Raw genomic sequence first — 26,920 nt, 5'->3', positions numbered from 1 at the left:
TCTCCAATTCCATTGAGGCTGGCCCTGTTGTTTTATCAGGTCCAGGCTCATTTGGGCTTTCCCTTCTTGCCAGGACCTCTGGAAAACAAGCAGACTCCCATGAGCTTCCTGGGCCCCTATGTTGCTACTTAGAAACTGAAGGCTTTGTGCTCATGACCCCCAGGTCCTTTCTAGCCAGGCATTCAATTATTCTATGAAATATGATCCGATTCTTTCTCCCAGCTGGTAGCTCAGCATCACCTACCTTGAAATATTAGTGCCCAGGTAGAAGGTTGGTCAAAGAGGATCAAATTCCCCTTCCTAGTCTACTGTATCCAATAGGATTAAACGCAGTCATATCTCACTACCAGAGGGTTTTTATGTGGAGACAATGTTAATACATTGTATTTGTATATTTTGGTAAAGTTTGAATACTTTAAAACTCTTGTATTGCAGTATGGTTTAGTGGAATGATGACTTGTGGTTTTTCCAACTTCTAATATGAATTTTCTTCTTTGGAAGCATATAAGTTTTCTCAATAAATTTTTAGTGTAAAATAAAGGGACTATCTACCTTTTTAATGGGGGCAGCCATTTCTCCTGTAAGGAATTACACTTAACGAATCAGAAGGAGACTTATCAGTTTATTACGGCTTGACCAAGATGTCCTGATTCAGAATTTCCTGCTTTCCCTCTGCATAGTGTGAGTGTTCACATCTAAACCTGAGTAGTACAAAGTGTCTTTTAGTGTATTCCCTTATCAAATATGTGTCTAACAAAGAGCATCATCTTCAAGCAGAAGGCAAATATGTGATGAGTTTATTTAAGAACTTGCCAGAGGACAAGTTCAGGGTAGAGAAAATTCAGACAGAAGGAGAGTGTATTGTGCTCGCATGTGTGTGTGTGTGTGCGCGTGCGTGCTGTGTTTACGCTGTGGACTACAACACCTGATGCAACAAATATTTACTTCTGCAGATCCTCTGGGGCTCTGCACCCTAATTCCACCTCCCTCCCAGAATCCGCTTGTTTATGGTTTGATTTATAAAATTGCTCAAACACTGAATGAGTTTAGTTTCCATATCCAGTAGAGCAACAATGATGAAGGTAGTGTTTCCCATTGATATCCTAGTTTTTACATTTCCAGATGGTATCCACAATTCCAAAACTTTAACTTAAATATGTATAAATATACACATATATACATTTATACAAATATATGTACACACATATGCATATATATATATACACCCACACCTCCACAGAAATGGTTTTTGTTTTCAAATAAATTTTTTTCATATTCTGCCATTTGTGCTTTTACTTTACTTTTAAACTTTTGCTGATTCCCAATTTTTAAGAGTCCTGGGTGTCCACAGTTCCATGGGCCCAGAACAGTGAGGAGCAGCAGGGCCATGGAGGGGGTCCCAACCACAGTCCCAGGCTGACCCTCTACTCTTCCATTTCTTGCTTCTCTCCAGGCATTGTTTCAGTTTCACAGTTTCACTCCATCTGCTTCCCTAGGTAGCTGCAGTTCTCTCTCTGCCTTTAGGGTACAGAGACCCTGGAACACCTTCTCCTTTCCTCATTGGCTTCCAATTATCTGCAAATCATCACACTTTAGCATCTTCGATGGGCCCCGGGATCTAGGATAGAGTAACCGGCTCAGCAAGAGTGGTTCTCCAGCCTATTCATGGTGGGACAGTAGGGTCCAGGAAGCACAGTCCTCCCTGCTGGCATTTCTCATTCCCCAGACCTTGGTCTTCCATCCTTCTTCAATCCCCTCCTGTTTTTTCCTGTTACCCCAATTCCTTTGTTAAACATCAACCTCCTCTTTGGAGACACATGTCAGACCACCTAACTCTCCTCTCATTCTCTTGTCCCGAATCTTCTTCCTTTCATGCCCTCCGCCTATGCAATGCTGTTCATAATAAAAATACACCTTTGAAAGTTCACAAAAATAAAAAGGTGGTGTCTCCTCTAGAGATATCCTTGCAGCTGTTGTCGATCACTCTACAGAGACCGTAGATCTGAGTAACTGAGAAATACATCTTTGTCTATGACCAGCAGATCATCTTAAGACCTTGAGTCTTTTTTTTTTTTTGGAGATGGAGTCTCACTCTGTCGTCCAGGCTGGAGTGCAGTGGCGTGATCTTGGCTCACTGCAAGCTCCACGTCCCGGGTTCATGCCATTCTCCCGCCTCAGCCTCCTGAGTAGCTGGGACTACAGGCCCCCACCACCACACCCGGCTAATTTTTTTGTATTTTTAGTAGAGACGGGGTTTCACCGTGTTAACCAGGATGGTCTCAATCTCCTGACCTCGTGATCCGCCTGCCTTGTCCTCCCAAAGTGCTGGGATTACAGGCGTGAGCCACCGCGCCCAGCCGAACTTGAGTCTTCTTAATCAAGGTAAGATTCAAATATTCGTGTTCCTTTTTACCTCCCTTCCTTCATTCCATTTGTTCATTGGGAATGGAAAGATTGTTGAATGGCTTAGACATCCCAGAAACCACGCTATGCTTTTTGCCTCAATAAAGCCTTTTCAAAATTATATCCATATTTTTTTTTCTGTATCTGATTCTCGCCCCTTGGAAAGACCAGTTTATTCACCGAATTCCCATTCTTGGAGAAAGATATCTCCCCTCATCTTACTAGAAGAGTTAAGGGTAAGGCTGTTACTCTTGAATTGATGCTTCATTCAATCAGGGAGAACCTGCATCTGGAAATAAGGTGATTAACGATGTTCTATGACTTCTTGTGGTTCTAGGTAACATTCCAGGAGAAATGCTACTTTCTTTAATTTGTTGTGAAATGATAACTAAAGTCACTCTCTCACAGAAAGCTCTTAGAACTGCAATCTCCAACTGGGTTCGGAGTGGTCACTAAGGCTTCCAGGAACCTTGTGTGACCTCATTGCTGACATAGCTCAGATTTGTGGGTCCAGTTTAAACTAAAGCAATGGCAGCAAGATGAACAGGGTGACAGAGTGAGGAGGAAAATGAACAGAGGTTGGTCCTTGCCTTCCTTAGGGAAGAGACACACACAGTGAATAATTCAGGGCTCAGCAAACATTTTCTTCAATGAGCCAGACAGTAAATAGTTTAAAACGGGGATGCATCAAGACTTTTTAGCAGCCACTAAGTGAATAAACTGTGAGCCCATTGAGCTAGGCTTCTGCAGGATTTCTTTTCTTGGAGGCTTCTTTGGCTAAAGAGTTCTCCCTGGTCTCAGTGTCTAGCATGACATTTGACAGGTAAAGGCTGCTAAGCAGCTGCTGGTTTGGACATGTTTAACAGGAGTATGAAGCAGTGACAGTTTCCAACTGAGTCAGGGTGAGGATGGCCCAAATACCCCTGACCACCACAGCAGGAGTGGAAAGCTGAGAGAAAGAGTAGGGGTTTGCACCTGACTTAGGAACCAGAAAGTGTATCTTGGTTCTAGCAGCGTGTGTTCCACAGTTTAATTTGCTGATGGTGAAAAACCACCCCCACTATGAATATCCTTTCCCTATCCCTTTTCCTGACCCAGTCTTCCCAAACTCTCAAGTATTCCTGTCTACACTCCTGTGCACTCATAGACTGACTAATGAAGAAGGCACAGTGAGTGTAATCTGGGAGGAGGCAGAGACACAGAGTACCAATCTCCTTCCACTGGCATGTTATCTCAGACCCTTGACAATGTGGCCTCTGTATTAGAGTTCTTGACAGGGACAGAACCAACTGGATGCAGATACGTATAGAGAGATTTATCTCAAGGATTTGTTTCATGCCATTGTGGGACTGGTGAATCTGAAATCTGCAGGATGGGCTGGCAAGCTGGAGACCCAGGGAAGAGTTGATGTTGCAGCTGAAGTCTGAAGGCTGTCTACTAGCAGAATTCCCTCTTCCTTGGTGGGGGGTGGGTGGGGGTGCTCTGTCTCTTTCTTAAGACCATCAACTGATTGAATGCAGCCCACCACATCATGGATCGTACAATAATCTCCTTTACTCAGTGTCTACTGATTTAAGTGTTAATTGCACCTTTAAAAAAACACATTCACAGCAATATTCTAGCCTGGCCTTTGACCAAATGTCTGGGCACCATAGCCTAACCAATTTACACCAATTAACCATCACATGCTCCAAACCCATAGATAACATTTGATTTTTGCTTTTTTCCCCCATACTTTCTCTTTTGATAGTCAGAACCATCCCAATCAATTGGGATGCATGATATTGACCTAACCACCTAAGGCAACCTATTACTGAGTGTTTAGCTATTGGGATGGAAAATTTCCTCTGAAAACTATGTCATGAAAATCTCTTCTTCAGAAAGTAAGAGTGAAGCTGAAGATATTAAGAATGTATCGGTTTGAGAAAGTGCATGAGAGTTAAGTTTTTATGTCTTTCAATATGTATTTTAACCTTCTGTTAACTGGACAAATTTGACCTGCTGGCAAGAACCAAGCCAGACTTCTAACAAAGGATCCATAGAAGTATAGGAAACAAATGGAAAAAGTTTTCATGGTATGATCTAGAGGAACACGCTTATTTTTGTTGACTGAGGTTTTGAGAGAAAAAAAAGACAGAAGACTGAGCCCTGGGTACAGAGACAGGCCACAGCAGCCAGGCTTCGCCATGCTCCCTTCTTGAGAGATTCCCAAGGCTCTTGGTGGAGGCAAGCTAAGCTGAGCCCATGCCAGACATTTCCACTACCAAGGCCCTCCTGCCAGCCCTTCCAGCTCTGAAAACACCCAGCTATGGAGAGTAACTCATCCAGAAGGCGAGAATTGGGGAAAGGCGTTACCTGCTTCCTTCTTTGTTTATTGCATTCCTCAAAACCAAGACAAAGATAAATTTATCATTCCACCCTCCTGTCAGAAATCAAAGATGATTTATTATTTATGATTTAAACAACGACTCGTGTTTCTGGAGAGGAGCCCCACAGGTGTGCAGATGGGACCCTCGCCTGCTAATGTTGTGCAGTGTTGATCATCTGCCTTCCATCCAGAGGGTGGCCGAGGAAGTGCCAAGGGAGCTGCTCTGGAGCTGACGAGTCATGTGCTCCCAGGCCCTTGACTGCAAATTTTCTTACCACTTCTTTGGGAGGCTCATTATTTTAGATTTTGTGGACCTGGAAGGTTGCAGGTTAGAGTGGCCTCTATCACTGTATATGTTGGTCAGTGCAAACATATGATAGCGTTAGCCCTCCAGTTTCTAGTGAGTAAGGAGAGAGAACTGAAGTCAGCTATTCGCAGGAATTCCATTTACTCCAAAAGATATGACAAGAATGCTCATAGCAGCACTATTCACAATAGCCCCAAACTGAAAAACACCCATTGTCAACCCAGTGATAAAATGGATCCATAAATTGTGCTGTTTCCGTGTAATGCAATAGTAAAGAGAACTGAAAACGAATGAGTTCTAGGTAAATACCACAACGGATATGAATCTCACATAAAGTATATCAAAATACAATGATACAAAAGAATACATACTGTTTACTTCCATTAATATAAACTTCAAAAATATGTGAACCTGAACCATAGAGTCAAAGTCATGGAAAACAGATACAAAATAGCACATACAGTATAACTCCATTTATTTAAAGTTAGAAAATATGTGAAACTGAACTCCAGCGTTAGAGGTCAGAATAGTGGTGATCTTTTGGGAAGGAAAAAGGAGTCGTAATTGAAAGGTGACATGTGGGGAGTTCTTAGGGAACTGGCAAAGTTCTATGCCTTGGCCTTGCTGGTAGTTTTATGCAAATTTATTAAAGTCTTTGACATCTTTAAGTATGTATGTTGTATTTTAATTTTTCAAAAGTTAAAAGATATAGACATTGAAAATTTAAAAACACATTCCTCAATAAAAAATAATGAAAATTAGAAAATAACTAGAACTTTATTTTTGGGGTGTGACTAAAGTATTTAGAGGAAAATTTATAGCCTTAAGTATAATTATTGGAGAAGACAAATTTCTCAGTATTAATAGACTAAGCATCTAAATAAAGAAGCCAGAAAAAAAACCCTAAGAAACTAAATCCAAATATAATAGAAGGCAAAAATAAAGGTAAGAGAAGAAACAAATTAAATAGAAAAAAAAAGTATCAATAAAGGCAAAAATTTGTTCTTTGTAAAAATAGATATACACACCAGTGGGAAGATTGATCTAGATTTAAAAAAAAAAGCCACAAATAAATGCAATTAGGAATGATAAGGGAGTTATAAATATAGGAAGATTAGATTTAATATACATAATATAAATTACCTTACCCAATGAATGTAAATCTTTAGATAATATAATGTAGTAGAAAAGTATAATTTACAAAAAATCCAAATTCACAAAAAAATAGGCAAGTAAATAGATCATATTCATTAAGTGAATTCAATCAATAGTTAAAAAAAGAAAACAAACAGTTTTTCCTATACTCACAACACTTCTGACACAAAATGTGTGGGTTTTCCAAACCAAGGAATTTTTTACATCCCTGCAGATACTAACTGGCTGTTCTATAATTTAATTCTGATGCTAACAACCCTGTGATGGTGGCAGACCCCCTGCCACAGGTTAAGGGTTCAGTCCCATAAGACTGTGCCCCATTTTAGAGGCCAGTTGCAAATAATGGGTCCCCAGGTTACCCACGATTTCTGTCTGGCTTGGCTACAAACTGGAGGCTCCCACGACCCCTTCCTTACGTTCAATGATTTGTTAGAAGAAATCACAGAACTCAAGAAGACATTTCACTTACTTTTACTGTTTATTGTAAAGAACACAACTCAAGAATGGCCAAATGGAAGAGATGCCCAGGACAAGGTGGGGAGCCACACAGTCAAAGCTTCAGTGCCCTCTCTGGGTGCACCACCCTCCCAGTACCTCAGTGTACTTACCAGCCAGGAGCTCTTCAATTCCCATAGTTTGGGGTTTTTTAGAGAAGCTTCATCACATAGGCATAACCAATTATTTAACTCAGTCTCCCGCCCTTTTCCTCTCCCTGGAGGATGGAGGGTGGGGCTAAAATGTCCAACTTCCTAATCATGCTTGGTCTCTCTAGTGAATAGCCCCCATCCTAAAACAATCCAGGAGCTCACCAATAGTCATTAAAACCAAAGATGCTCCCATCACCCAGACATTTCAGGATTGAGGAGCTCTGCATCAAAAACTGGGGGCAGAGACCAAATATATATATATATTATTTTATTATCACAGTAGCTAAAAACTCCCTGTAGAAACACCAGGCCCAGATGGTTTAGTAGGAGAGTTCTATTAAATATGTATCCCTTAGGTCATCTCTGTTGTTTATGGTCCTAAAGAAGAGAACATGGGGAAACGTTCCTCAACTCATTTACTACCACTATTGATATGGGTTGGCTCTGTGTCCCCACCCAAATCTCACCTTGAATTGTAATAATTCCTATGTGTCATGGGAGGGACCAGGTGGGAGGTAATTGTATCATGTGGGTGTGTTTCTCCTGTGCTGTTCTCATGATAGCGAATAAGTCTCACAAGATCTGATGGTTTTATAAAAGGGAGTTCCCGTGCATATGCCCTCTTGCCTGCCACCATGTAAGACATGACTTTGCTCCTCATTCACCTTCAGCCATGATTGTGAGGCCTCCCCAGCCATGTGGAACTGTGAGTCAATTAAACCTCTTTCCTTTATAAATTACCCAGTCTCAGGTATGTCTTTATTAGCAGCATGAGAACAGACTAATACAACTATAAACTTAATATTAAAAGTAGACGTGGGAATTATAAGGAAGGTCCACTCACTGTGAACATAGACTTGACAAGCTCACATTTGTAAAAATAGCAAACAGAATTCAGGAATGCATACTTTTAATTATGTCCAAGTTGTGTTTATCCTAGGAATACAAGGATAATTAACATTAGAAAACTCCATTCATGTGACTTAACACATCACTTTATTAAAGGAAAGAACAAATGGTTTTCTTAGTAGATACAAAAAATGCATAGAATTCAAGACATTCGTGATAAAAACTTTTAGAATATAAACCAGAAGAACATGTCTGTGCTCTAATAGAGTATCTGCTTCTTCCCTCTCAAAATAACCCTACAATAAACTTCATACTTAATGTAGAAAAATTTGGAGGATTCTTTTAAATTTGCCATTTTAATATTCGTTATCTCGCCAAAGCTATATTTCTCTGTCTCTGTCTCTTTTTCTCCTTTTGAATTATTCCATTTCATCCCTCATTAGCTAATTAGTTATATACCGTGTTTATACACTTTATTATCCTTGTAGTGGTTAGCCTACTTCCTCAATATGAATAGTTGATTTATGGCAGTAGAATTTAGCTAACACTTTCACCAACTTTCAGGACAAAGCATGGGCCTTAGAACACTTTAATTCCATTTACCATCCCTCTCACATTTCATGCTATTGTATTTTCATTCCATGTATATTTAAACTCCACAATATATGATTTTGATTGCTTCATATAGCCAGTATTAATTTTGTTTTGCCTACGTGTTTATCTTCCCTATTTCCTGTCATTCCTTTATGCATCCCCACGCTTCCATCTGGTTTGATTCTTTTTCAGCGTCTTTGCCTTACTATTTCCTTTGATGTGACAAGTTCTCTCTTTTGGTCTTTGAAAAATGTCTTTATTTAGCCTTCATTTTTTGAAAAGAAATCTTTTGTTTTTGAAATAATTTTAGATTTACAGAAATGTTGCAAAGATAGGACAGAAAATACTGCCCCTTAACCCAGCTTCCACTAATGGTTCTTAAATAACCATGGTACATTGTCAGAAATTAGATTTTTTTTTTTTTTTTTGAGACAGAGTTTCACTCTTGTTGCCCAGGCTGGAGTGCAATGGTGCAATCTCAGCTCAGTGCAACCTCTGCCTCCTGGGTTCAAGCGATTCACCTGCCTCAGCCTGCCGAGTAGCTGGGATTACAGGCATGTGCCACTACGCCCGACTGATTTTGTATTTTTAGTAGAGATGGGGTTTCTCCATGTCAGTCAGGCTGGTCTCCAACTCCCACCTCAGGTGATCCTCCCACCTCAGCCTCCCAAAGTGCTGGGATTACAGGTGTGAGCCACTGCGCCCAGCCGCAGCTTAGATATTAACATTGGTGTAATATTACTAACTAAATGGCAGACTTCATTAGGCTTTCAACAGTTTTTCCACAAATATCACTTTCCTGTTTCAGGATCCAACCCAAGATACCACATTGCATTTAGTAACTCTCATTTTTTTAAAGAACATTTTTGATGGGAATAGAATTCTACATTGGCAATTTTTTCTAAAACTTTAAGGATATTACCTCATCATTTCTCTTAAGAAGTCAGTGAGAATCTTCCTGCTGCTTCTTTGAAGGCAATGTGTCTCTTTTTCTGATTCTTTTAGAATGCTGTCTTTTGCTTTGGCTTCTGTAGTTCTGCTATATGCATTTAAGTACGTATTGCTGGACATTTGGGTGATCCTGGTATGAGATGAGGCTTTGTGGGGCCTTGGGAAGTGGTATTTTGCATGTATGAGGAATGAAAATAAGTTGTAGACAGAGAGTAGTTACTGGTGGTTTTAGAAATATGTCCACAATTTCTCTGATATACCATCCTTTGGAAGTAGATATTAATTCCCCTGCCCTTGAGTATGGGCTGGATTTAGTGCTTCACTTTTTTAAAATTTTAGATATAATTAATATACATAAAAGACGTCCTTTTAAAGTGTACAATTAAGTGGTTTTAGCATTAAATATATCCACAAAGTAGTGCAAACATTCCCACTATTCTAGAACATTTTTATCTCCCCCCCAAAAGAACACCATACCTATTAGTGTCACTCCGCGTTATCCCTTCCCCTCGGCTCCTGGAAACCACTAATGTACTTTCTGTCCTATAAAATCTGCCTATCCTGGATATTTATGTCGATGGAATCATGTAATATGTAGTCTTTCACGACTGGTTTCTTTCACTTAGCATAATGTTTTCAAGGTCCATCCACGTTATAGCATGAACCAGTACTTCATTTCTTGCTATGGCTGAATAGTATTCCGTTATATGAACGTACCTCATTTTATTGATTCATTCTTCAGTTCATGGGCGTATTTGTTTCCTGTGGCTGCTGTAACAAATTACCACAAACTTGATGACTTACAACAACAGAAATTCATTATCTCTTAGTTTTGGAGGCCAGAGTCCAGAACCAAAGTGTCAGCAAGGGCACGTCCTCTCTGGTGGTTTTAGGGGAGGCTCCATTCCTTGTCTTCCAGTTTCTGGTGGATGCTGGCGTTCCTTGGTTTGTGCCTTCATCTCTCACTGCTCCATCTTCACATTCTCCTTCTCCTCTGGGTCTTTGTGTCTCTTCCTCCTCCTCTTCTGTCTGACTCATGTCTCTTTCTCTGCTTTTCTCTTACGAAGTCACTTGTCATTGGATTTAGGACCCTCCCATATAATCCAGGATTATCTCAAGATTCTTAGCTTAATCATATCTTCAAAGAACCTTTTTCCAAACAAAGTAATATTAACATGTTCTAGGTATTTGGTGTGAATACCATGCGAGGAGGTGGCATATTTCAGCCTACCACAATGGATATTTGTGTTGTTTCTACTCTTTACTGTTGTGAGTAATACAACTATAAGTTGCAGGACTTCTTTATATATGCTGAATACTAGACATTTAACAGTATGTGATTTGAAAATATTTTCTTCCATTCAAGAGGACGGTTGTCTTTCTACTTTCTTGATGGAGTCTTTGGAAGCACAAAAGTCTTTAATTTTGATGACTCTCAATTTTTAAGTATTTTATTTGTTTGCTTTTTTATCTAATAAATTGTTGCATAATTCAAGCTGATGAAGCGGTACACCTAAATTTTCTTCTAATCATTTAATAATTTTAGCTCTTACATTTAAGACTTTGATCCATTTTGAGTTAATTTGTGAATACTGTATGAGGTAGGGGTCCAACTACATTGGTATGTAGATATCTAATTGTAGCAGCATCATTTGCTGAAAGACTACCTTTCCTCATTGAATTTTTTTGGCACCCTTGTCAAAAATCAATTGACCATAAATGTTTGGGTTTATTTCTGAGGTCTCAATTCAATTCTATTGATCTATATGTCTAGCCTTATGCCAATGCTACTGTATCTTGTTTACTGTAGCTTTGTAGTACATTTTGAAGTCAGAAAGTGTGCATCCTCCAAGTTCCAAGTTTATGGAAGTATAAATAATCTGTGTATATTGATATTTTATCCAGCAACATTACTGATCTTGTTTATTAGCTCTAATAGTTGTTTTTTGGATCATTTAGGATTTTCTACATATAAAATTATATCATCTGCAAATAGAGACAGTCTTAATTCTTTCTTTCCAGGCAGGATGTCTTTTCCTTGCCTAATTGCCCTGCCTAGAACTTCCAGTACATTGTTGAATAGAAGTGGTAAAAATATATCTGATATTGGTAGGAAACCTCTCCATCTTTTAGCATTAAGTATGATATATGTGGGTGTTTTTCAAAGATGTCCTTTATTAAGATGAGGAAGTTGCCTTCTATTCCCAGTTTGTTGAGTACTGCATTTTGTCAAATGCCTTTTTCTGCATCAATTGAGATGATTACGTGATTTTTTTTTCTTCATCCTGTTAATGTGGTTTATTACATTGATTGATTTTCACAGTTTGGACCAAGCTTGCATTCCTAGGATAAATCCAATTTGATCATGTTTTAAATGTTGCTAGATTTGCTTATAAATGTTGCTAATATTTTGTGCAGGATTTTTGCATTTATATTTATAATAAATGTTGGTATATAGTTTTATTTTTATGTGATGCCTTTGTCAGTTTTGTTATCAGGGTAGTACTGGCTTCGTAGAATATGTTGAGAACTGTTTTCTCTTCTTCTGGTTTTTTAACAAGATGGTGTTAATTCTTTACTTATTTGGTAGAATTAACCAGTGAAGCCATCTAGTCCTGGGCTCTTCTTCGAGGAAAGTTTCTGATTACTAATTCAATCTCTGTACTTGTTATAGGTCTATTCAGACTTTCTGGTTCTTTTGAATCAATCTTGATAGTTTGTGGAGGTTTTCTTTTTTTTTTTTTTAAGGAACTAGTCTATTTCACTTAACTTGGGGGCATACAATTGTTTATAATATTCTTTTGTGATCCTTTTTATTTATGTAAGGTCAGTAGTAATGTTTCCTCTTTCTTTTCTGATTATAGTCCTTTGAATTTTCTCTCTCTTTCCCTTCAGTGTCTACTTAAAGGTTTGTCAATTTTGTCAATCTTTTCGAAGAAACATATTTTGACTTTGTTGATTTTCTCTGCTATTTTCTTGTTCTCTATTTTATTTTCATTCTAATTTTTATTATTTTTCTATATTCTGCATGTTATGAGTTTGGGGTCTAATACTTTTTCCAGTGTTTTAAGGTGGAAGTTTAGGTTGTTGATTTGAAATTGTTCTGTTCTTTTATATAGGCATTTACGGCTATAAATTTCCCTTTAAGCACTTTTTTAGATGTACTCCATAAGTTTTGGTATATTGTGTTTTCATTTTCATTCATCTCAAAGTAGTCTCCGATTTCCCTTTTGATTTCTTCTTTGACCCACTGATTATTTAGGCATGTATTGCCTAATTAATACATATTTATGAATTTCCCAAATTTCCTCTGTGAATGGTTTGTCATTTCATTCCAATGTGGTCAGAGAATATCCTTTCAGTGTGGGAAGAGCCTATGAATATGATCAATATCTCCTATGATAATGTTACTAGTCAGTTGACTTTTGAATTATTCACGCTGCCTGTGTAAGTAATAAACTATATCAATCTTTTGGGGATAATTAAAGGGAATATTATCTGAGAAAGTTTGGCCTAATCAAGCAAGCCTTTAAAATCTGAGCCCTTCCTGAAAAAGAGATTGGAAATATAAGAGGTCCAGTAGAGGGGACAATGAAGCAGGGACCTAAGACTAGCCTCTAGGAGCTGAGAGCAGTCTGGCTAACAGGTAGCAAAAACTAAGGACCTCAGCCATACAGCTGTAATGAAATTAATTCTGTTAACAACCAGAGGCAATTTGGAAATGCATATTTCCCTCCTGGAGCCTCTAGATGAACTAATTTTTGCCTCCACTGAAAATGTATGCCCTAATACTAGATTGAATATTGGAAAGGAAGAAACACAGCTGTCATTAACAAGATCACATGCTCTCAGTTCCCCATGTCCCATAGAATGTCATTGAACCAAAGGGGCCAGATGATAGGCAACATGAGTTATAGGGAGCTTTATTGTGGAAGAGCCAATTCCATATGGCAGCTAAACAGTTTTATAGCCTGAAAACTGTATTCAAGGATGGAGGAGAGGCAGAAAGTCCCATGTCTTGTTAGAACCAGAGAGGCAAATCAGAAACTGCCTTGTGGTAGCCTCCCACAAGACAGAGAGGCACATGGGAAATGATCTGTGACAGCTCCTCACAAGATTGCCCATCTTGCCATGTTCCTGGGAGGATCTCAAGGTGTTCTGCCAATACTTGGATCAGTCTGGGGTTGATCCTTGCATTTATGGCCTAAGTGAAAGCACGCAAGGTCACAGGGTGCCATGGCAAAACAGTTCTCCTACAATTAGAAGCTGTATTTCAGACAGTGTGAGGTCTGGTATGTTTCCAATTTTCCCTCTCTACTACTTTCAAGGATTGGAGTTGAAAGCCTGCCTGTCCTTAGTAAAATGCAGGACTGCCTGTCCTTAGCAGAATGGAGCTTTTATATTTGTCTCCTTAGCTTTTGGAGACTGTTAAAGGCTCTGTTGAGCTTCTCAGCCTCTGGGCTGTTGCTGAAGACTCAAAGGGAAAATATGAGCTATAAAAAAGGCTCGCTTTTCTGAGTTTCCCTGCCTTCAGGCTTTTAAGCTTTTAATCCCTCAAGTCCTCATTGCCTTAATGGTTATCTCATGGCTTGAAACAGTTTGCAAAAATATTATTATTTTATAGCATTTATAGTTGTTCCTTGTGGGAGAGTTTGTGTGATACCAGCTAGCTAATGTCATATCTAGTTAGCTAGATACCATCATAGTTTAAAAAAAAAAAGCATTATTTTTAAATTTAGTAATAAGATAAGATGGCTTGCTTGATTTACTATTTCTATTGACATGGTACTGGATGATGTTAACCCCAGAGCAGTAAATTGTAACATTTTTTTAAAAGTTTTTGCTTCCCTAAGGAGCCTTTTCAGGCATTTCTTTTCCAATAATTGCCACTCCTCCCCTGATAATTTTATACCACAGAAATGCTGTACACATGTATATGTACCATAGCCCTTTATAGGGTCACAAACAACTGTAATATCCAAGATTATTTTTATCCCCCATTGAATAACCAATTTTTGCCTCCACTGAAAATGTACATCCCATTGTCAGATTGACTATTGACTGGAAAGGAAGAAACACAGCTGTCATTAACCACAAATAAATAATAATCTATATAAAGAAGTATCATCAAATTGTAGCCCAAGGAGCTCCTCTTTCTGTAAAGGTTCAATGGAACACAGCCATGCCCATTTTTTACATATTGTCTGTGTCTGATTTCACACCACAAAAGCAGTTGAGCAGTTTTAACAAAAAACAATGTGGCCCACCAACCTAACATATTTCTTGTCTGGGTTGTTAAGAAAAAGCATGACGACTTCTGATATCAAACACCCAAAACTAACTTCTAGAATGAATGAGAGTTTAACACAGTTGCTAAATATAAGATAAATGTACAAAATTAAGTTGCATGTCTATAATGGCAATAAGGAGTGTTCTGATTATTGTTACTATGTCAAAATTATCCAAACTTAGTGATATAAAAGAACAAAAATTTGATAATGTTGACAGAATCTGTGGGCCAGAAGTTTGAAAAAAAATGGGAGAATGAAAATGGCTCTTCTTTGCTTTATGATGTATGAGGATTTACTGCAGAAGTCTCAAATAGCTGGGAGTGCAGGATTGGAAGAGCTCCATTGGCATGGAGGATCCTTTTCTAGGATAATTTTCTAATTCACACATGTCCTGCTATGCCTGGAAATGAGTTCAGCTGGGGTTGTTGACAGGAGCACCTATTGATAACCTTTCCATAAGGCTTACACTTCTCACAGCATGGTGGCTGAGTTATTATATGAAACATCTGAGAGGGAGACTTCAGAAAATGGGCATTCCAAGAAAACTGGGAGAAAGCTGCATGGCCTTCTCTGACTTTGCCTCAGAAGTCACACAGCATCACTTCTGCCATAACCTACTTGTTAAAAGCAAGTGTTAAAGCCATCCCAGAGCAAAGGCAACAAGAATTAGTCTCCATGTCTCAAACGGAGATGTGGAGAATGTACAGTCATTTTTAAAAAGCTGCCACGAGGAATAATTTGTAAGATAGTGTGTTTTACAATGACACCCCACACACACATTTTAAATATCAATAAAGGTGTCCAAGATCTGTTAGAAAACTTTAAAAAATCTTCATTGAAAAATATTAGGAACATCTTAAGTAAATGGAGAATTAGATTGTGTCCTTGGATGGAAAATAACTCCATATTTTAAAGACGACATCTGGGCGTGGTAACCTGTGCCTGTAGTCCCATCAACTCAGGAGGCTAAGTCAGGGAACATTTGTGACTAGGCGTTGAGGCTGGCCTGGACTACTTAGTAAGACTCCATCTCCAAAAAAAAAAAAAATTAAAAATAAAGATAGCCATTTCCCAAAATCAATCTATAAATTCAATATGGTATCAATTGCAATTCCATCAGGGATTTTTTTGGGGGGAGGTGGGACCTAAAAAGCTAACTCTCACAGTATATGTAGAAAGAGGACACAAAAAGTTTTTACAGAACAGAATGTTTGGATTCACCCAACTGGAAGTCAACATTTATTTTAAGATGGTAATAATTAAGAAATCATAGTATTGGTATATAAATAGACCAAACTTCCCCAGATTACACAGAATAGAGAGCTTAGAAGCAAGCACACACTACAGAAATTTTGATCTACAATAGGGATGTCATTACAAATGAGTGGGGGAAATGATGATTACTCAATGGATGATGAGACTATTAGTTATTCGATTATCTTTCTTATCTCATATCATACTTAAAGATCAATTCTAGGTAAATTAAAGACTTAAGGATATTAAAAGCAAGGAACAAAATATCTGGAAGTAAATATAGGAGAATATACTTGTGCCCTAGGGAATGGAAAGGATTTTTTAAAGAAGACCAAAAAGCATAAGCCAGAAAGAAAAAGTCCAATAAATTTGATTCTATTAAAACTTTAGCACACTGAAATTGTCCAGGAGCACAGATAGAAGTCCTGAATGCTTAAAGACGTGTATATTTGTGTAACCAACACAGGATTAGTATCAAGAATATATGAAGAAACTTTTAATGCTAAATGAGAAAGAAAACAATAAAAAGTGGGGTACACGGTACAAAAATCATTTTACAGAAGAACACTGAATACCAGTAAACATGAAAATGTCCTCAACATTTCTAATAATCAGGGAAATTCATATGAAAACAACATTGTGGTACTATTTCACACCTGTGACGTTTAAAAAATTAAAAAGATTGACAATGCCAGTTCTTAGGTAGATCTATAAACTAGTAAAATCATTGAAGACAATCTGGTAATATCTAGTAATGCTGGAGAAGCACCGTGATAAGAGCTAGGATAGCTAATAGATAAATGTTTCTTTCTCAAAATGGGAAAGGGCTATTGGGGATGTAGGAGATTTCTTGGGCAGATGATTTTTAAATGAGATAAGAAAATTAAGAACATGAAAATGGATTCCTTTAAGACTGTGCCCATGCACTCTTTGGAAAGATTCTGCTTTCCAAGTAATGCAGTTTGAAGACCTGTGATCTAGTAATCTTCTTAACACATTTTGTTTATTGGACAGAATGTGTTGCTCAGTATAATGTGAATATCTAGTCCAACCAGGTCTGTTTCTTATAAATTTATTAGCCAGGGTTTGGCTTCTCTATATGTCTCTCTGGTGACATGCATGTCTGGTCCATTCTAGGTATTTCTGAGTAAACAATACTAGGATCAGATTATAAAACTTGCTTATATCACTAAAATATTATTTTGTGTCTTCTTGGTGGTCATTCTGTCCCTCCTGGACAGCCTCATGCCTGACTGGACACTGAAAAAGAGGTGAAGAGATAAGAGGCGATAGAACAAAAGAACAGAAAGATAATGAAGCTGAGACTAAGTAAGTGAAAGGTGAATAAAATTCTCTCGTGTTGACTTGCAGAAAGGAATGTGTAATGTGTGTTTCTATTCATTAGATGAATTATTTTATTCATTCAGTCATTTATTCATACTATTTGAATTAATTTATTTGAATAAGTAATACATTTACATCATTCAAATCCAAAAAGCATAAGGGGGTACAATGTCCCCCTCTCAATTCTACCCTTAGCTTCCCAGTTCCATTCTCCAGAGGAAACAAATTGTTTGGTATCAAAATAGAAATGTTTCTATGAATATACAAGGAAATACATATATATATAAATTCTTCCCTTTTCCTCTTGTTTACACAAATGGAATCATACCATATACACTTTCTAAATCTTGCTTTTTTTCCACTTAGCATAATATCCTAGAGATATTTTCATGTAAGTACATTAGAATGTCCTCATTCCTTTTTATGGTTCCATGGTGCTTTATTGTATGGATGTAACTTTATTTTTCCAGTCCCCTACTGGTGAACATTTGCTTCAAATCTTTTGCTGTTCCAAACAATGCTGATTTTGTGCATACATAATTATGAGCACCTTAGTGAGTGTACCCGTGGCATAAACTTGCGGAAGTAGAATTGTTAGGCCAAAAGGCATGTGCAACCTGATGTAATTGTATCAAGAATGTATCTGAATGCCTGTCACCTCTCACTCTTGTCAATACAGTGTGTTACCAACCTTTTTGACCTTTGCCAATCAGATAGGTGATAATGTTCTCTCTTTTCACTTGTGTTATTATGAGTGTGGTTGAGCCATTTGTATTTCGTTTTTTGTAGATTGTTTCTATCTTTTGCCGTTTATTAAAATTTAATGTTTACCTTATCAAAGTTATACATGCACTCAGTTTGAAGAGTCAACTTGTTCTGCAAAGCTTGTTAAGGAAAACAGAAATTCCTTTCCCCATACCATAATTTTTTCCCACTCCCTACAGGTAACCACTCTCAAATTTTTTATATAATTATCTTTGTACTTTAGTTTATATCTCAAATTAATATATAGTAGAATAAATACCAACGAATAGACACGAATTTACATATGCAAGAAGCTTAACAGCTCCAAGCAGGATAAACCCAAAGGGATTCACACTGAGACACATTGTAGTCACACTGCTGAAAGCAAAAAACAGAGAATCTTGAAAACAACAACAAAGAAGAAAGTCATCACACACACGGAATTCTCAATAACATTAATAGCATATTTTTCATCAAAAACCCTGAAGGACAGAAGGAAGGACAATGACATATTTAAAGTGCTGAAACAAAAAAAAGAACTGTCAGCCAAGAACTTGCATCTAGCAAAATTATCATTCAAATGAAAGAGAAATTTGGATTGTCCCAGATAAACAAAAACTGAAGGAGTTCATTGCAAACAGACCTGTCCTACAACACATGCTAACAGGAGTCCTCCATGTCAAAATGAAAGTTTGGCAGGTTGCAAAGAGTGGTCTGCAGGCTTCAACAAGCCATTTAACCTGTCAGAGTCATAGCCTGCTGTTCTCTAATAAAGAAAATTAATCACCCTTACTTTGAACAGTGGCTTTGAGAATAAGATTGAATATACACACATAGGACTTTGTCTGACATATTGTGGGTAGGGCCAGACCATAGAATTGTGAAGGCCATGCACTGTGCAATTCAGGAAATGTCATTTGCATAGCCTGTGAGAAAATGGCAACCCCTGGAGTTGTGGAACACCATGGTCTTGGTCATGGACATTCAATCAATGACAGCAGAAACTCACAACATCTGTCCTCTCTTACAATTTAGAGATCTGCTCATTTTTCATAATGCTAAAACTGCCTCCTTCGCTGTCCTCTTTTACAAAATTGGAAAAAAGAAAATGTAGAGATTATGCTGCTCTCATATATTCCTTTTTACTCATTTAAAAAACTTCTGAAGGATAATGCTTGAATTGGAGCAGGATTTTTTTAATTAAACGCCTTTGTGCATTTATACACACCACCAGACCAGGGTATATCGGCTCAAACATCCTACAATGTGCATGCAAGAAGCAGAGTATCTCTCTCCACAGACAAGTGAAGAAAATTTTATTTTTTTCAGTCACTTTATTATACAAGCTCTTTCCTCATTGTATTTAATCCTCAGTTATATGAGTAATAGTCTCTATTTCCTTATCTTTGTTTTCACTGATGTAAATAAGGAGAGCAGTACAAATTTAACAAACTCATCAACATTCATGAATTCATTCACCAAATATTTTTGAGCTCTTCCTAGGTGCTAGGCACTGTCCCATGCACCAGGAATATGCTGAGAAACACAGCAGACAAATTCGTGTCCTTGTGGACCTTCCATTTTTGAGGAGGAGGCAGATGATATATAAGCAATACAACACACAAATAATGTAACCAGGGAGTGATACCTATTATTTTACAGCTGTGTTTCTCTGAGTCCTCTCTTCGCTGTAAACCTGGGTAGACACCTTGAAAAGATTACACCAAGTAAATATGAAAAATAAATTTTATTTCAGTTTCATTTTATTGTGTTAACCTCCTATCCTATTTGCTTTTGTATTTTTTTAAGCATAATTATGTATGCAGCCACAAGTGGCGCACAAAGCAATTACTGCTTGTGGGAATTTGAGAGATGCTCTTTGAGGAGGTGTGAGGGAATCAGTAATACTTGCAGTGACTTTTGAGGAGGTGGAGTGTGCTGATGAAGATGCCACAAAGAACTGATGGGAAGTTATTCCTCTCCCCAACTGCTATTGTATCCTTCCTGTAGTGCTGTCTCTGCTTTTTGCATCTTGCCCAGTATATTATGACACAAATAAAAATTCTCTTTTCATCATCTTGCAACTTGTAAGAGGCCTGAGAGAATTCTTGTGCAGGGCCCTTAGAACACACATGAAAAGATAATTTATTAAAACATTAAATTCATATAAAATCTTCCTATATTTTCTTTCTATCCCACCTCATTTTTGGGCTCAGATCACAAGCTGCCTAAGTGCATGGCTTTCAGGGTGTCTGTTGTAAAAACCTCAGCTCACTGACATTACACGAAGTGAACAAGAGGCTGAGAGGGGCATAGGGAGTTGAGAAAGGGAAGGAGAGAGTTCTAGACATTAGGACGGAGTGGGCCCTGTTTCTGGGAGGTGCCCTGGAGTAGGTGGCAGCATCTGGAGGGAAACAGAAGTGCCTAGGGGAGCCCGGCCTTATCATGGGACTCCTGGGTCTGCCACAGTGCTTGTGCTCAAGCAGGATATGGAAGCTGCCAACCAATGTTTCTAGAGGCACCACACATGATGGGGGAAAGGCTTTGTTGACATTCTTCTCCAATGCCTGGGTTTTTCATTAGACCCTGGGAGTCACTGCACAACTCTGGGTGGGGAGTAACCTAAGAATAAATAAGCTTACATTTTCCATCAGTTTGGGAAGCTGAGATCTGAAGTTGAATTCAGTTTATTTAAAATATATAAAGAAGGTAGTTTTTTGAGCAGGTGGTTTTATGCACAGATTCACACCTACATATACATATCAGTCATTTATCCACTCAGTCAACAAAGGCTTACTAAATAATAGCTATATGTCAGAACCTATACCAGATAATGTTGATACAGAAATGATGAAGCAGAGGTTCCTGAAAGTCAAGTGAGGGAAACAGCCAAGTTAACAAGTATATCAGGTATCTTTTGCTATGTAACCAATGACCCAGAAATGCAGTGGCTTGAAACAACAACCATTTAATGAGCTCATGATCATGTAACTTGGCATTCCGGAGTTCTGTTCTAGGCCAGGCTCTGCAGCTCCAGATGGACTTGCTCATGTGTCTGCAGTCAGCGGCCAGATCGGCTGGGGGTTGGGTCAGCTGAGGGCTGGCTGCTCAAAAAATAACTCAGCTGCAACAGCTGGATGCTGTCTCTACATGGTCTCTTATCAACCAGAGGGCTGCCCTGGGCTTGTTCCCATGGATTCTCAGGGTATGAAAAGCATCATTGCAACCCCATGCATAAACTCCTTTCAAGTCTCTGCTTGCGTCAGGCTTGCTACTGTCCCAGTGATGAAGGCAATCATAAGGTCAGCCTCAACCCAAGGAGGGAGAAAGACTCCTACTCTTCGAGGAACAGCAGAGTCACATTACAAGGGTGTGGATACAGAAAGAGGAAGAACGTGTGGCCATCGTTGCATCCACCACAATTAGTAAATGCAACCCAGTGTGTTCAAAGCTATGGCAAAGGGTTGTAGTAGGTACAAAAGAGTGCACGTCACAGGGTGGGAAGCTCCATCAGGGATGGGTCAGAGACAGTTTTAGCCTGAAAATGATACTTGAGCCAGATTTGGAAATACAAAATTGTGGAAGGAAGAAATGATCTGATATATCCAGGAAACCAGAAGAGTTCTCCGGAGGGCACAGTGCAAGGTGAGGGGTGCCTTGGGAGGGAAGAGCCCGAGGAGAAGGAGGGGCCACTGGGGCATTTCTCTACATTTCTAACTAAGCCCAGATCTTCCCTGTTCTATTGTGATTCCAACCACTTGTCCCTGTCCTGCCCTCTGGAGTCACACGAATCACACCCCTCTCTTCCCTGGAGAGAGCATGTATTTTCCTCTATATATTCAGCTTCTCCCTCCCACCACCTCAACATCATAAACCTTTTCTCAAAGGGTTCCCACACTTTGCTGCTTCCTGTTCTAAATGGCCTCCAAAGCAGAAGCAGAGTCTGACGCAAGCAGAGCTCAGTGGGCTTTCCCCAAGTGTCTTCCTAACCCCTAAGACAGGTTGAGAACAAGGGTGCTGAGCCCCAGTACTTGGTTGTGAGGCCATGATGCCGTCACTGTCTCAGCAGCCCCAAGGAAAAGCATGGGAGTGCTCACTGGAGCTTCACATTGATCCTTCCTAAGGGTTCAGGGATGGGGCTGGGGAAGTATGGAGGGCAGTGGCGCTGGGTCCACACTTGAGGGATGGCAACTCAGGCATCTAATCAAACAGTCCTGTTTTGCACCAATGCCCGTAAGGGCAGGTCTTATGTGTGATTGTTATTCATTCACTTATTCAATAAATGCACATGGATACCTGCTCTGTGTCAGGCACTGCCCTACTCTGTGGGACTAAGGCATGAGGCAGACCTGGTCTCCGCCCCGAAGTTCATTCCAGTCATTTAAGAGGAAGGAACAGGTTTGTAAAGGAGCCTCCCCCGTGGTCCTTGAGTGACATGATGAGGGCTTATCAGGCTCTGAATCCACAGGGCAGGGACATCACCACATCTGGGCACCCTCAGCAAGCTGTGACCTGCAGAGTTAACAACAGTGAGTGTTTGCATGACCATGTCCTATAGCAGCCACTGTCCTAGATGCTTTCCACAGGTCCACCAGTGAAGCCTCTCACAACCCTGCGAGGTGGGCGGAGTGCTCTCCATCTTAAGATGCGGGGAGGGAGCAGGGAGAGGACACTTAGGGGTCCCAGACCCCCAGGCCTGGGGTAGGGTTGGGACACAGGCAGCAGCTGCTGCAGGCAGCTCTGCTCCACCCCAGGTTCTCTGAGGGAGGGCGAGGACAATTTTCCAGTCCAGGGACCAGCTGTGAGGAGATTCAGGTGTGGAGACCTGAAGGGATTCAGGGGGACCTTGTGTGACTAAGACTAGGGGGAAGAGTTTCAAACAGAGGCAGGGGGAGGTTGGCGGGAAGCCACACCCCACCACAGTCTGTCCCCATTCCCTGCAGCATCTCTCTCCTTGAGAAATGGAAACTCCACGGGAGCAAGGAAACGTTCAAGTCCATTTTGGTAAAGAATTATATAATTTCCCACCCACGTTTTCCCCTTGCCCCAAGCCCCCATCACCAGTTGCCAGGTGTGCCTGTTGTCGTGGCCCACCCCACTGGACTAGGTCAGCAATGATGTCACACAGGGCTCTGGAAGCTTGGCGCTCACTCAGCTCCCAGAAGTTCTCAGAGGGTGAGGGTCCCACATCTCCTGCAGGACAGGCCCTAGCTACCGAGTCACAGAAACCCAGGGCCGAAGCAAAGTCCCAATCCCAGAGAGGCTGGGGCATACCTACAACTGAAAGGAGGCTTAGAAATCCTTCAGAGACCACCCTATCGGTTCTCCTCCACCTGGACAGGATGAGCCAGCAACACAGAAGGAAGAGGCCTTCCTCCGAAAGGTAGGGGATGAAGCTGCCTCTCAGGGATCAGAGCTGGGCCGCAGGGCTCTGATGTCCCCTGGACACCTCGTCAGAAGAGGAACATGTAGGATTTGGAGTGCGGGATGAGGCTGGCTGAGGTTTCCCTGAGGAAGTTCTCACTGTTGTCTAGTGGACAATTAACAAAAGTTTGTAATGGGAAGGAATAACTGAAGGAATAAATGAATGGGAGAACCAAAAAATTCTCCTGTGAGTCTGAAGGGCTTTTCTGAATAGGGGCAGATGACTCTCTCAGGTGTTTAAGCCTGGGTCCTTGTGTCCATGGAAAGGACGAAGTGGGCAAGTGGGCAAGTGGGACAGAGAGCATAGCCAGAACGGGTGGGTAGGGAGACCTGTCCTTCAGTTCCTCATTACTTATGAGAAAGAATTCACATATCACTTGAGGAATTAAGGAAATAACAGCAGTAGGTATGGAAGTGGGAGCTGGAGGGAGCTCACACTGACCCCGGGCCCCTGACACTGACAGAGTGAGTTCTGCAGCTGCCCCCAGCCTGGATGGGGAGGAGGGCTAGGCAGACCCCAGTCCCCCATGCTGCAGAATCTTCCCTTCTCCTCCTCTGTTTCCTGCCCACCTCTTCCTGGGGCTTCACAACCCCTCACAGCCAAGTCTCACTTCAGAATGGGATTTTAAATTCCTGCTCTAATTAACTGAGCTTCTGCTATTATCATAGTTTTGCACCCTTTCCCAGCCCAGTGTCTGCACCCCACACCTTCTCTGGCCAGCACCTGGGCTGCCCTCCCCTGGCACGACCCTGTGTCTTGTTGTTTATTTGGTCCTCTCACCCCTCCCAAGAGCTCCTCTTCAACTGTGTCTCTGCTTGCAAGATTTACCCAGTCCCATCCACAAACTGCTCTCATCTGTGTTGATCCTGAACCTCCAATCTACTCTCATACCCAGAAACTAGCACAGACCCTTAGGCTGACATATCCAGCCCCCAGGTCCACTCGGTGGAGGTTTTTATATCTGGGCCATTGGCGCTTGCGGCATCAAAAGGCTCTCAGATACGGATGTCTGTTTTCTGCCTTTTCCCTGATGGGGTCCATCTAACAAGAACATGTGAGGGAGTTTCTGTTCAGAGCAAGGCCATTTTAACTTTTAACTGTTACTTAGAAAAAGCACAAGAAAGATGGACACATGGCAGAGTCTTAAAGTCAGAGAAGTATTCTGTAAGCATAATTCTTCCTATAAATGCCTTCTCTATAAAGAGGTTGAAGCAAGGTGAGCAATTCTCCTGTTTGAATGCTAACACTAAATGTGCTAAGAAAATCACTTTCATAGACACATCTCAGAGAATTACATATTATGTATGTTAAGGAGAAATTAGATTGTTTCCAAGTCCCAAAGAAGCAGATTAATTTGGCATTAAACAAATGTTGCAATACAGGAAAGAAATTATCTTGCAGATCCTCCACTGCAAACCAGAAAAGTCCCAGTATGTATGATAATGTTTTCAGTGTAGCTCGTTATGAGGCACTGCTACCACTTGTACCACTGTGCACACGAACTCTGTCTCCCACAGTGTTCCCCCAAATGTTTGCAGGCCAATGATAGACATCTGGAACGATGAAAGATGTCATGGGATTTCAAAACAAGAGGGAGAACAATAGGGATGGAGAAGTCCCCAGGATCCCTGAGACCAGATAGGGATCCCTGGGCTCACAGACAAGGACGCAGGGCCAGCGAGTTCATGTGCACTACCTCCATTCTCAGAGGCCTCCACCCCAGGGCACAGGGCCACGCAGCCTTCAACATCTGAATGCAAAAGCCCAGGCTTGCATTTTCCAGATGATAAGGAAGGAAATTTTATGATTCTTAGAGGCACCGAAGTTGAAGAGGTCTGGCATCTCCAGGGTGAGCACAAGCTGGGGTTTTCCAACTGTCCAAAGTGATTTGGCCAAAATCTTTTTCCTTAAAATCTGCATCTTTCCAGTTAATGTCCTCCAAATGCAGTCCTGGAAAGTAGCCTTGGATGCACCAGGTTGGGTTTTCCTTTACACCAGTCAGGAGAGGAAGGTGGGAGTGGCACATCAGAGAATCTTCTAGAATCTTCTAGTGGTTACATAGTGAGTTGCACATCATGTCCAGCCTTCTTCCTTCCAAGTAGACAGGTACACTCCAGAGTTGTTTGGAAAATAATGCATTAACCTTTACATAATTATTTTGGTCATTTATAGGTATAGAGGCCAGAAGAGGTCATTGTCTCCAAATAGCAAGCAAGACCTCTCCGAGGCTGACTTTGTGCAGTCTGTAGGTGTATTCATGCCGTGGCTCAAATCTTTAAATCCAACTTTAAAGATATTTTTATCCTTATTCAAAAAACATATGCAAAATTAAAAATATATATGTGCTTTTTTTAACTTAGAAAACTCTTATATCCCTATTTAAACATGTGCAAAGTACAAAACTTTATAAAGACAAAGTTATAATCAGAACTGTCCCTCAAATGTAAATTGCACCTCTCCTTGAAGGTACCAGTGTGAAAAAGCACTTGTATATCCTTCTATATATTTCTCTTTGCTCAGACACACACATATATATAGTCACAGGCACACACGTACAGCTGTTTGCTGTGCTCTTTTGGAAACTGGGTCACACTCTACCCACATTGCTCTGCACATTTTTTCAATTGACTACCATGCTTTCCTGTTAAGTCAGTAGATATAGTGCTAACACTGTGTTTTTTGTTCTAATCTAAGTCATTTAACATAAATTAATTTCATCTATAACAAAAATATAGTATACCTTATATACACTTACGTAAACTACAGAATGAAAATACATATCTAACTCTCCACTTTACGTCCCTGTCCCACAAGTGAATCACAATAATTCATACCAATAATCTGGTAAGCAGTCTATCTTATTACCCTTGCTTGAACAATCATACACACAAACAAACATGTGCATCTACTCTTTTATGCACATATAAATACATATAGGTATTCAAATATATTCAAGTATTTGTTACTTTTACTCGAATGGGCACATTTTATATATACTAGTCTGCATCTTGATTTTTTCCTTAACTATTAGTTCAAGGAGATTTCTGTTGCTCAATTGCTGTAGCTCTATTTCATTCTAATGACTACCAAATACTATTGAATGATGTGGCTGTGCTATGAATTATTTTCTTTCTTTTTTTTTTTTTTGAGACAGAGTCTCGCTGTGTCACCCAGGCTGGAGTGCAGTGGCACATCTCCACTCACTGCAAGCTCCGCCTCCCAGGTTCATGCCATTCTCCTGCCTCAGCCTCCCGATTAGCTGGGACTACAGGCACCCACCACCACGCCTGGTTAATTATTTTTTTAATTTAATATTGTAATTTATTTCATAAATTATGCTGACTCAACTGATTATTATTCTGGAAAAAATACCACTGTACCATATATATTTACAGAATTAAAGAAAAAACGAATTAACAATTTTAATAGAAAATTAGAAGGGAAATGTGGGAATATTTTCTTAACCTAGATAGGAAACCCAGAAACTATAAGAGAAAAGACAGATGTAATTGACCATAAAACATTTAAGCAACTGAAGTGGAGAAAAAAAGCTTGGAAAACAATGTAGTACATGAACAATAGAATTGG

At 39.9% G+C, this 26,920-nt stretch overlaps 1 long non-coding RNA gene across 1 annotated transcript; it reads left to right on the top strand.

Moving 5' to 3' along the window:
• Positions 1–1,227: 1,227 nt before the first annotated feature.
• On the top strand, positions 1,228–25,626 carry LOC129137155 (uncharacterized). The gene is made up of 3 exons (XR_008539373.1): positions 1,228–2,382; positions 17,061–23,290; positions 25,505–25,626. It is a non-coding gene; the product is annotated as an uncharacterized LOC129137155 (long non-coding RNA).
• Positions 25,627–26,920: the final 1,294 nt, after the last annotated feature.

The sequence above is a fragment of the Pan troglodytes genome, chromosome 16 (genome assembly GCF_028858775.2).
Source record: "Pan troglodytes isolate AG18354 chromosome 16, NHGRI_mPanTro3-v2.0_pri, whole genome shotgun sequence".
Lineage (NCBI taxonomy): Eukaryota > Metazoa > Chordata > Mammalia > Primates > Hominidae > Pan > Pan troglodytes.
This window is presented reverse-complemented; position numbering and strand designations above follow the sequence as displayed.